Genomic DNA, 12,455 nt, shown 5'->3' on the forward strand with positions numbered 1-12,455 from the left:
CCGCTCGCTCCGGCGGCCCGGCTTTCGGTCCTGGTTCTGATCCCGGGGCTGGGATCTGCTGCCTCCTGCCGGACGGAGCGGAACTGACAAGCATTCGCAGGGAGTGGGGTCTGGGCATACCAGGGATTCCAGATGGCAAAAGATTTTTAACCGATGAAGTTCCTTCATCATTTAAGGGACGTTTGTGGGACCACTCCAGCAACACAGGCCTTTTACATAGTCTCCAGCAGACTGTCCCCATTTTCAGCGGATGGAGGTAAGGTTCAGAGAGGTGAAGGGATTTCGTTGTCCACAGGCTCAATTCCACAGGGTGCAAAAGTCAGAGCCATTGTTTGTCTGGTTTTAAAGCCTGAAAGGACCCTTCCTTACACCGCACCAGCTACGAAGTCATCTAGATGTGGTGGGGAGACCAGGAACCCGGTTTGATACTTCAAACCCAGGATTTGCAGGGCTTAAGTACTTGAAGGAAAAGGTACAGAGTGCTAGAATTGGAAAGCACTTTAAATCATGTCTAGTTCCAGAATAATTTGTACCCAGGTATGTCTGTGATTGATCTGGAATCGTGCCTCCTGGCTACAACTTTTCATCTCACTCCAGTTTTGCCTTCCAGGCTACCGCCAGTAACTCCAACCCTCTTCCTTATATAATAGCTCTTCAGAGGTTTGAAGAAGGCTGTCATCTAGGGCTCATCAAGCTGCTCTAGGGGTGCCGTGGGGCTGGGAATAATAGAATTTATTAAAATAAAAAAAAATCTAAGAACATACATTAAGTCTTGTGAAATTTGTTTGCTGAATCCATTCCTTGTGTTTAGAAGTGCTTCAGGGAAGCAGTGAGACTGTATCTAACTTATGAGCAGTCTAAGGTGGGCATAGGGAATTAATAGGGTTCTGGGAGATTCACAGGAGTGTTGATGGCAGGCTCTGGAATGTGGATGGAGGAAGTCGTGTCCTGGAGTTTGGCTCTGAGTTCTCCCAGCTCTCCTTCTCATCCCCTTCTATGCCATCCTTCTGTGCTCTCAAGTGCATTCTCTCTCTCTCCCTCTCTCTCTCCCTCTCCCCTGGGGCTGTCCAGAATAAAACCAAAAACCCTCTTGGGATGCCTCAGTATCTTTAACTAATATGACCCCTCACAAGTAAATAACTTCCCTCTGGAGCCCAGTGCCTGGATTCATAAGATGCTGAGATCTTATGAATCCAGATCCCTTCCATCCCTGTCACCAAGGTCTTAGAGGCTGAAAACAGCCTCATGATAGTCCTACTCAATGCATTTTTTTCAAATCAAAAAGAGCAAAGTGAACAACATGTGGGAACAGGAATGTTCTTAGACAAAGGGGCCACTGTCCTCTCAACTCACATGCCACCAGCTGCCACCTACTCCATCTAATGGGAAGGTTAGAGCACGAGGTGAGTGTGCAGTGAAGCCAATTCACCTCCACCTTTTTGTAAAGCTGTCTGCTCAAGATCCACAGCAGATTCTTAACTTCCAATATGCCACCAACCCTTTGAAAGGCTGGAGAAATGTACAAGATAAAATACATAGGATTGCCAAGGAAGCCAATTTTATTGAAATAAAGTTATTAAAGTATTAAACATTTAAATCTGTGATATAAGATGTGCTTCATTATTAAATTATGAGATCTAGAAGTGGGTTTTAATAATTACCATAATTTCCAAGTAGTAGTGCACGTAAATAATACTTTGAGGTGTCTGTGATTCCAGGGGATGACAGAGACTAGTATTGCTGTGGTTTACTGCCTATTTTCCTAATGGAAAGAAGTGCTAAATTTTAGTTAGAGGTTGGTAAACACAGAAACATCTTTTTCCCATCCAAGTTCTCAGATCTCCTGATTTCTATCCTCAGGCTCCCTTGGTTTGCAGAACTCCCAGTCTCTAGTGATGCAGGGTTTCCTAAGCTGTCTTTGGTGGACTTGGATAAAGGGAGGGCAAGGCTGAGAGTCCAGGCAGGACCTCCAAGGACATCTGCACCTCAGTGAGTGCTCTGTGGTCCTGAGCCTGGTCCTTATTTTCAAATGTTCAGAAAATCAGTTTGTATCCATTCTTCCCGGGCACCCTGGCTTTGGGAGATTGATTCATAAATGCCAAAGTCACAAGGGATTTACTGATTTTTAAACAAACAAACAAACACAGCCTGTTTCAGGTCCTCGATTCTTCTTCCAGATTCCACTTGATTACTTACCATTTAGGCCTTTCTCTGCTCATCAGTAAGAGAACTTTGGAAGAAGCATCTCAATACATGTATATTGTTTATTTTAAATTAGAAACATACGGCTGGGCTCATATGCTGGGGATATTTTAAATACAAATATGTAAATAAAATAAGATACATAATGTAAGACTTTAAAAGGCAAATATGAATAAGATTAAACAGACATTTCCTGTATTTAATTTTTAAAATGACATTTCTTTCTGTCCCATAATACAGTAGGTTATTTTCATTCTTTGTCTTATTCTCCAATAATACTTTTCTGAACTGCTTGCAGCCTTTAGGACATCGCTCTTCTCTTTGATGTAGTGGTAAAACTGGATACAATCAGAGGTCAAAATCACACTGACTTGCAGCTCTCCTCTCACACCAAAAATACACTGATACCTAGGATCAGTCCAATGTGATGACATTAAGCTAAATATCCTCTCAATAAAAGTGTCTCAGCATGGAATACTTAGGATTTTACTTACTAGCAATAGCAAGTTTTTAGATTTGTAGGAATTTGTTTCCATTTCTCCAAAAATGTCCACCAACTTTGTATCCGCAGGCCTGTTGTGATAGTCCAACTGCTTGTCAGTCAGGTTCTTTGTACCTATAAATTCATCAAACAAGCTATTCATGTCTACAACAGCCGTCATTTTTAAACACTCTGACACACACTGGATGTCATGGTAAGTTAGACACCTCCTCCTCAGGGAAAATGGATTTAAAGCACAGAGATGATTTGAGCTGGTGAAATAGAAGTTAGATTCCAAATAAGCTAGCTATAGTTCTAGTAAAGAAATTAAGAAAGTCCTGTTTAACTTGGATGCCCTGTTCTGGTGACATTTTTTTTCAGTTCTGAAGCAGTCTTATTTCTCAAAAATGAATCACCTTTCTGCTGTATGAGTGTTTGTCTCAACGTATACATGACTTCAAGCAGCTCAGATGCAGTCACCTCACCCTTTTCTAGGGTCCTTACGGCCCCTTCAAAGATCATCAAACAGTTCTGGGGAAACAGCATATAAATTTCTGTTCTACTGTAATCCTCTTCTCCATTCTCATCCTCAATATATCTCCAAGTCAAAGAAGGACATCCTTCTTACCCGACACTTTGAAAATACGATTGTACGGCAGGCCAACATTTTAGCATCTTTCCTATGGCTGCCAGCTGTGTTGGCTGTCTTGAAAGCATGCATCTAAAGAGTTTATCTCCTTCCCTTTCTATAAAGGTAAAAATCTTGCTAAGTTCTTCTGCATATTTTGAGGAAACTGAAAAGTGACCCAAAACTTTCATTATGAAAGTCTCAGTATCACATTGAAGCAAATCACAGCTCTTTTTAGCAGTGCTGTATACAAGATATGCAGGGCATCGAATATGTAAGATCTTTTCGTTTTCTTTAGAAAGAAGTTTACGGACTGAGTGGAATTTGCCAAAATTTACATTTGTACTAACAAATATGCAGATAGATGAGCTAAGTCTAGTTTGTATCTGGACAAAATATCAACAGCCTTTTGTTTTATGATTTCGGCAGTTTCATTAAAATCCTCGTAGAAATCCTGACAACGATTTGAAACTCCATTTTTCAAGTCAAAGTACCCGAGAGCTAGGCGGAACATTTTTTTGCTGCCATGATTCCGTGCATGGTTTGCAGCTGATATACTATAGAAAGCATGATGGTTGGTGAGATGACAAAATCAGCTCTACACAGTAAGGGACCAACACATCTGTTACCAAGATTTCTCCTTTTGTTTGCCCACAATATTTTGGTCACAACCTCTAAACCAGGAAAAGTGACTTTACTCAGTTTCATAGAGCAGTCAAGGCAGCCATGGGACAAGGCTTGTCTGCTCCTGTGGAATGCCCACGCTAATTCAGCAACTGCTACTTTTGACTGAACGCCGATTTCATTTCCCAAAAATACAACACCTTTGGTTGGTTTGGAGGCACTCGCCTGTCTCATTCTGGACTTGTGAGATTCAGTCTCCAAATGCGCTTTCAGATCCCTTTCTTTACCATGCCCAATCCCAAATTCTTTTCTGCACAGTGTGCAAGATGCTCTGTGTGGGGTATTTACTTCCCTGATCCAATTATATGTGTCTTTCCATTTGTGGTTAAAATAATAGCCGTTTCACGTTTTTCGGTGATGGGATCATGCTTGCGCTGGTAGTATAAACATTCTCATTTTCATTATCTTACCTCTTAGAAAATATGGGCACAATTCTCACAGTGCTTAAAAAAAAAAATTAAACTAGTACTCTCCTGATACACAGCACACCAGTTAATCCACAGGCAGGTATCCTAGCTCACGCCACCAACGAACAATTTTCTGAAATGGTCGGGTGAGACACATGGCCACAAGAAGTCTTACAAGGAAGCCATGAGCTTTGAATGTTTTACCAGAAATTCATGAACTAAGGAAGGGCTGGATCGCCCAAAGCTTTCACTGGAAGGATTACAAATAAAGCCACCATCCAGTAGCAAAAGTCCCCACCCATCCCAAGTATGAAAGATTGTACCTCGGAAAGACATTAACAAATCTACACCACCTCTTTAACTGAGACCTCCACTCCACAGTGGCCGTAACAAAACTCAAGACCACAGTCCCTCCAGGCTGGGAGGGGAAAGAGAGGGCAACCTAGCCAGGGCGGAGGCCACAACTGGAAGACACCCTCTTACCAAAGTGCTATCATCCATCCCTATCTTCCTCTGTACCCACATGTTGCTGTCAAGGAACCTGGCCTTCCTAGGGCAGAGACTGCGGTCACAGCGTGAGTCCTTCCCAGCAGGAGGGGAGGATGCAGGGACGATGGAGGCCTTGGCTGGGACGCGGCAGGACCTGGCTCAGCCCCGGTCCGGGTGCACACCTTGCTCCGGGCCACCTACCCTCTCCGCCAGGCGGTGTGCGGACAGCGCCCAAGGCCAACCAGGGACTCCCGCCAGCTTCCCAGCCCCTACCCGCTCCCTCCTCGCACTTGCCCTGTTCTCGGCCAGGCGCACAGTCTCCACGGACTGCTCGCCCTCACCTGCTCCTGACGCGAGCGGAAGACCCGGCTGTGCCCTCCCCGCCGAGGACGCTACAGAGCCCGGGGCCGGCCTCAAGCGGGATTGAGGCCGGGACGCTCTTTCCGCGGACGCGTCGGGGCGACCTTTTATAAGGTCCCAGTCAGCCGAAGTGGGGCGGTGGGGAGGCGGGCCCACGTCTCCTGAAGCGCATGCTCATTGGCTGAGCCCGCCTGACACTCAGATACGCACCGGCGTCCCATTGGCTCCGACGGCGAGCTCTCAGAATCCGGGGAAGTTTGGCGTCTTAGAAGGCGGCGGAGCCTGGGCGCCTCAGAGAGTCTCCGAGGGCCGTCGAACCCGCGGAGGTTGCCTCCGCCGACCGACACCTCAGCCTTCGCCCCGTGCGCGGCTCTCAGGCCTCACGGAAGTGAGAACAAGCCAACAGTAAGACAAAACCAGTGCAAATCCCCAAGTCAAAACAGCTACAGTCAAATTCAAGGAAAGCAAAGGTAAATGAGTTTTCTCAGTATTATTAAGCAGGAATCACTTTTTTTTTTTGCAGAGGCAAAGTAAACAACTGAATTTCAAAGGGTTGAATTCAAGGAAAGATGAAACGGGAATTCAGCTTCAATTTTAGGATATTTATACCGATTTCTGTTTACACCTTGGTAAGCAGAAGTTCGCGGTCAAAGAATCCAGCTTTTACTGGTACAAGAGTGTGAAGCAATTATATTCCAGTAAAGAGCTTAAAAAAAAACATAAAATGTAAAAAAATAAAAAATAAAAAAATCCTGCTTTTATTTGGTTGCCTTTCCTACGAAAGGCAGCAGGGGGCACTAGGTGTCTGGTTTCATTCAGGCGGGGCGTTTCAGACCTCGTTAGAGTTTTCATCAAACACCCAGTGGTCTGCTCTTAGAAAACAGGGCGGCGGTCTGCGTGAAAGAATGTACGAAAAAGGTAACGATTTCTGCACTACGACCTGTTGACTAAGGAGTACAGTGTCCTGCAGTACTGTGACGGGGAGAAGAGGTCAGTTACAGGACACGGGGGAATTTTGAGGCGGGCTCTGAAAGAGACAGGCGGTGGAGAGTGAACAGGGTACCGTTGACTCCCTGTCCTAGCCCTGCCATCTGGACGCATTTGGAACTTTTGCCAAGAACACGGGACTTTCCGTGCCAAAACCGGGACTGAGAGAGTTCCTGGAGTTTGGCGCTTTACTATAAACAATAATGATGAAAACTAACATTTAATGAGTATTGTGGGCCAGCCACCTTCTAAGCATTTAATCCTCCCAGTAACTGTCTGGGGTATCATTTTACAGGGGAGGAAACTGAGGCAAGTTGCCAAAGGTCATGCTAACAGCTAAGTGTCAGATCCAGATTAAAGAAAAGAGTGTGCATGCAGGCTCTGCAGTCTTTCTGCCTGGGCTCCAATCGTGGCTCCACTGCATATTTTATTAAGACAGGAAAGTACATAACATTATGACTGGCACAGGAAGTACTCAGTAGTGTTTGCTGGTATTACTGAAAGAGTGGTCCTTGCTCTCCAAGAGTTTAAAATCTACTTTAAGAGGTGGATAAGATTCATAAGGCAGTAGAGACGCCTCTGAATGGGTGAATGGGGCAGACAGTAGATGAGTAGACGTATTTGGAGGAAGGAACAGCTGTGAAACAGAGTGGTCAGGTCTCGGTCACAGGTCACTCAGTGTGGTACCTACTTAAATGAGTAACCGGCATATCATCATTAGAAGGTGGTCTCAGATCCTGAATGGCTTGAGCTAATCACCATAGTATTTGTGTTTAGTTAGCATATGGGTGTGCGTTTAATTAAAAATGTAGTCAGTTTTTATTAGTCACTAAAATTGTCTTAAGGAATGGTATGCTATCTACTCTTTTAGCTGGAGGAAGCATTTATTAATTTATTAATTTTTCAGAGAAAGCATTTATTAGTTTCACAAATAGTTATCTGTTAGATGTTATATTATGGTCAGGCCATTCAAGATGGCTATTCTGCTCTCTGTACATCCCCTGCTCGACCATGCCCTGCTCCACTCACATAACTATTCAATCCTCTTAATTATAGGGCTTAATTAGTCCCTAGTCACTGAGCCCACCTGACATCAATCCTCCCTAAAAGTAGTAGCCTCCTTCTTTCCTGAGTAGCAAAGATTGTTGCCGTGCCCTTTCTGCTGTGCGTGGTGGAGTGTCACTCCAGAACCCTTTGTAGGATTCCCCATGTCCAATAAACCACTGCTGTCTCTGTCACTGTCTCTGGGCTCTTTGGTCTCGAGGCTGGACAACTACAAGGCTTGCAGGCCTGTGGGTTGCAGCCCTACAGGTGTCAAGCCCTGAAATAGGCGTCTGAGTGAGAATAGGACTCTGAGAGTTAGAGACTGACCCTGGAGCGAGGGGGATGGGAAGACATGTTATAATAGAAACCTGAAGTCTGAGAGGAAACCGGCAGGCAAGGAGTCAGGGGAACCACATTGCCGGCAGCCAGAATGGCCTGAGCAAAGGCCCTTCAGTGGGGAAAGGACTCCATGCCTTGTGAGAACCAAAAGAGGGTGCTTGGTTGGGGCTAGAGAATTGTGAATTAGAAGCAGAATAAATTGGTTCAGCAACAAGCTGTGTTTGTAAAGAGCTTGGTTGAGTATAGCTTCCTGCCTCTGAGTCTTCTATCTAAATCGTCTGGACTATGCAGCCTCCAGATGTTGCCGTGGGGAAACTTTCCATCGTGGGGTGAGAGGTAATCCTTGTGTGCAGCTTGCTTTCCATTGGTTATCCTTAACCAAGTTTAATGCTTTGCGTCTGTGTCCACTTAAACCCAGAAGAGCCTCTGTTTTGGATAAGATGACTCCTGACTCTTTTCTTTTGCTTAGCAGTAAAAGAATGGTAAAATGGGTTTACATTCATTCACTAGCATACTTGGCTAACTTCATCTTCCCCCAAAGATTTCTTGGAATAAAAGATAAAAACTAATATTAAAGATAGCTCAGTCTTTACTATTCTGTTGGTCTCCATGGAGCCACTACTGTACTTGTAGTGTAAAAATCAAACAGATGTGAGAAAGAGGACTTGATGTACAGAGTTAATCTGTGTATCTCCTTCAGACCTCTTTGAGCAAACAACTCTTAATGCAATAAAAATGGCATCTTTGAGGAAAAGCAGATTATCTTGTCTGATAAGGCTGCCTTTTCTCATTACATTAATGTTGCTCTGATTGTGCATTTTAAACAGTGTTTTTAATTTAAAAGAAAAAGTCCCAAGAGGAGGCTTAAGCCAAAAAACAGGGCATGATAATACTTGGAAACATGCAATGGAGAAACATTCTAAAAATCCACTCAACAGTGCAGTGGGACTCACTGAAAAGGTGAAATTGGGTCCAAGTTTAATGAAAGGAAACATTCAGCCCTTTTCTCTCTCCTTTCTTCTTATAGTTCCTTCTAAAGGACTAATTGTTAGAGCAAGTTTAAGTGGTATCTCCAACAAATTTCGTGGAAAGAAGGGCAGTGCATATTAAAAGTCTCTGAAATTGAAACCAGGTATGGATGGAGAGTAATGTTAAAGCAGCCACACACCTGTGATACCTTGGGCAGGCTCTGGAACATCAGGCGGCATTCGTATAACTCACCTTCTCCGGCTGGATTTATTCAAGATTATTAGGATTAAGACAGATAGGTAGAAATTGAACTGTTTATGAAATAAATTGTTTTTAAATTGGTAAATTATTCCAGCTAGCAAAGTGGTTGATAATGCTGGCCTTTAGGCTGGAGTTTTCAATTAATGAAGCTTCAAGGCTAGGAGCCTGCCAGATGCCTAAGAAACAGTCTGGGCTTCTCCCTCAGATAGACTCGGGCTGTGGCCAAAATGTAATAGGTTACTTCCGTCATTCCCTTTTGCAAAGATGTCTTTACAGACAGAACTTTTAGGAAAACTGTTTTCTTCATTTTTCTTCTTAAATTGTCTCCTTGGAGGCTTCTGAGATGCTTAATTCAGTGGTCCCCAAATTTGCTGTGCACTGGAATCACCCGGGCATCTTTAACAACTGATGCCTGGCTCTCATCTCTAAATATTGTAATTTACCAGGTATGGGCTGCAACCCAGGCATGGGGAGTGGTTAATCTTTTTATATATAGAATTATAGGTGGTTGTACGAAATAATACAGAGAGATTCCTTATACTCTTTACGCAGTTTCCCTCACACCCTGCCCTGCCCCCCGCCATGGTAACACCTTCCAAAATGGTAATACAGTATCACAACCACCTTATTGACATTGATACATGTGAAACTTGGAACAGTTCCATCACCACCAGCATCTTTTCCTCTTGTTGGCCTTTTATAACCACACCCACCTCCCTGCCCACGCCAGCCCTCTCCTTAACCTCTTGGCAACCACTAATCTATTCTCCATTTCAATAATTTTGTCATTTCAAGAATATGATATAAATGTAATCATACAATGTATAACCTTTGGGGATTAGCTTTTTTTGCTCAGCATAATTCTCTGGAGATACATCCAGGCTGTTGTAGGTGTCAATATTTAGTTCCTTTTTATTGCTGAGCAGTGCTTTATGGTATGGGTGTACCACAGTTTGTTTTACCACCTGGATTGTTTTTTTGACTGTTAGGAATAAACTGCTATAAACTGTAATGCACATACTTTTGTGTAGACACACGTTGTCATTTCTCTGGGATAAATGTCCAGGAGTGGAATTGTTGGGTTTATGGTTAGTGCATGTTTCGTTTTTAAAGAAAACGCTGAACTGTTTTCCAGAGGGGCTGTCCCATTTTCACATTCCTAACAGCAATGTATGAGTGATTCAGTTTCTCTGCATCCTCTCCAGCAGTTGGTGTTGTCAGTCTTTTATATTTTAGTGTAGTGATAACATGTTGTGGTTTTAACTTGCATTTCCCTAATGCCTAAGGAAACACCTTTTCATGTGCTTATTCATGTCTTTGGCCCATTTTCTAGCTGGAGGATTTATTTTTTTACTGTTGAGTTTGAGAATTCTCTGTACATTCTAGATACTAGTCCTTTGTCACATTTGTGGTTTGCAGATGTTTTCTCCCATCTGTAATTTGTCTTTTCATGCTTCCATTAGAGTCTCTCCGTAGAGCAGAAGGTGTAAAGTCCAATTTATCATTTTTTAATGGATTGTACTTGACGTTATTCAAGGACTGCCTAGCTCTATTATGCACTAAGACATTGCATCAAAGAATACAGAATCCCTCACTACAAAAAGCTTTCTTGTTAAAATTTTCCACCCAGATGAAGATGTTCCCTTCTGTTTTGTTGTTTAGGTGTATTGACTTTTTTTTAATATAAATAAATTTATTTATTTTTATATTTGTTGGCTGTGTTGGGTCTTTGTTGCTGCGCACGGGCTTTCTCTAGTTGCGGTGAACAGGGGCTACTCTTCGTTGTGGTGCGGGCTCCTCATTGCCGTGGCTTCTCTTGTTGCGGAGCACGGGCTCTAGGCACATGGGCTTCAGTAGTTGCGGCACATGGGCTCAATAGTTGTGGCTCACGGGCATTAGGGCACAGGCTCAATAGTTGTGGCGCATGGGCTTAGTTGCTTCACAGCATGTGGGATCTTCCTGGAGCAGGGATCGAACCCGTGTCCCCTGCATTGACAGGCAGATTCTTAACCACTGCGCCACCTACGAAGCCCCTAGGTGTGTTGACTTTTAGAAGACGTTTGTGGTTTCAGAGAAACCGCATGGACATACAGATAGACTTAAAACTTCCAAAGATGTGAACTGCAAGATCTTGTCCCTGACATTACAGACAAGCTTCTTTCAAAGAAAGCTCTTTACTCATGGAGATAAGGGAGTTGATGGATATAAGAGTAATTTCTGGACTGTCACACAGAAGCCATACAACTCTCACCAAATAAATAGCTCATTGTATAAAGAAAAAAAGAACTGTTGTCATTATGGGAAGAGGTCAGGAAAAGGCTCAGATGTCCCAAATGGAATTACAGCTCATTCATTTGCATAATAAAATAGGGGGATTTAAGCACAGTCCATGGGGATTATAAATTTTGGGCAGTGTGTTCCCTTATGTAGAATGTTTGGGGAGGAAGAACTTTTTTGTCTAGTCAGAGCAATGAGTTTCCAGTTACTAGAGATTTTCAAGCAGATCCTGGATCACCACATAGCATGGGTGTTGGAGAAGTGAGTCGGGCATTAGAAAGTAAGGTATGCAAGGTGAGCTTTGAGAGCCTATCCAGTCCTAGTGTCTCTGGCATCGTGACCTTTCTCCAAGGCAAGATACAGAATTATTCTGGAAAGGAAGAGAATAGGCAGGACTGATCCCAAGAAATTTAGGCAAAGCACCAGAAAGAAGCCAGATAACTGGAGGAGAGCCTTATCTAGACTAAGTTGGATTTATGGAACTGGAAGAGACTTTGAGGGGTGGCTATCTTGTGCTTGATAAAGAAATGAAGAAACTGTATTAGATAGGCTAGACTATGATGCATTAATAAGCAAACTATGAAATCTCAGTGGCTTAATGTAAGAAAAGCTTATTGCTCCCCTGTGCAAACTCCTTCATGGATATTTCTGGTCAGGCATTCTCCTCCAAGTGGTGACTCAGTGATCCAAGTTCCTTCCATTCTTTTGCATGTCCCTTCAACATATGGCCTCTAAGGTGCATGGAAAAGGGGAAGAGAGTTCAGGAAAGGCACCTGGCTACTTAAGACATCCAAGCCCCGAGTGTTTCATGCATCACTTCCACTCACACCCATTAGGCAGAATGGATCCCACAGCCAACCCAATTGCAAAGGAGGCTGGGAAACAGAGGACCACACAGATATCAGTTGCACACCTATAGTTTCTGACACAATAAGCCAGGACCCAGAAGGTGCCATGATTTCATTATGACCATTGTGTTAATGTGAACAGAAGTAAGACTGGATTCTAGATCAGATGACTTATAGGATTAAATGTAGTTTGTGATGAAGCCTTCTGTGGCCGGGTCCTGCGCATTCCAAAATCCTTTTCTGCCCCTTCCCACTTGGCAGCTAGAACCTCAACAAAACAGAACTGTTTATAGTTCCCCATGCCCCCTTGACCTTATATATTTGCTCCTGCAGGCCCTTACTTAGGTGTGAATACCTTCTACTTCTTCACCTACCTCCTCTTTACCTGCTTATTCTTTAAGACTTAATTAAAGCATCTGTGCCTCCAGGAAGCTGATCTTAGTCACCTCATGCCCTGCTCTCCAGGTTGGGTTAGGTAT

The sequence above is a fragment of the Hippopotamus amphibius genome, chromosome 11, assembly GCF_030028045.1.
Source record: "Hippopotamus amphibius kiboko isolate mHipAmp2 chromosome 11, mHipAmp2.hap2, whole genome shotgun sequence".
Classification (NCBI taxonomy): Eukaryota; Metazoa; Chordata; class Mammalia; order Artiodactyla; family Hippopotamidae; genus Hippopotamus; species Hippopotamus amphibius.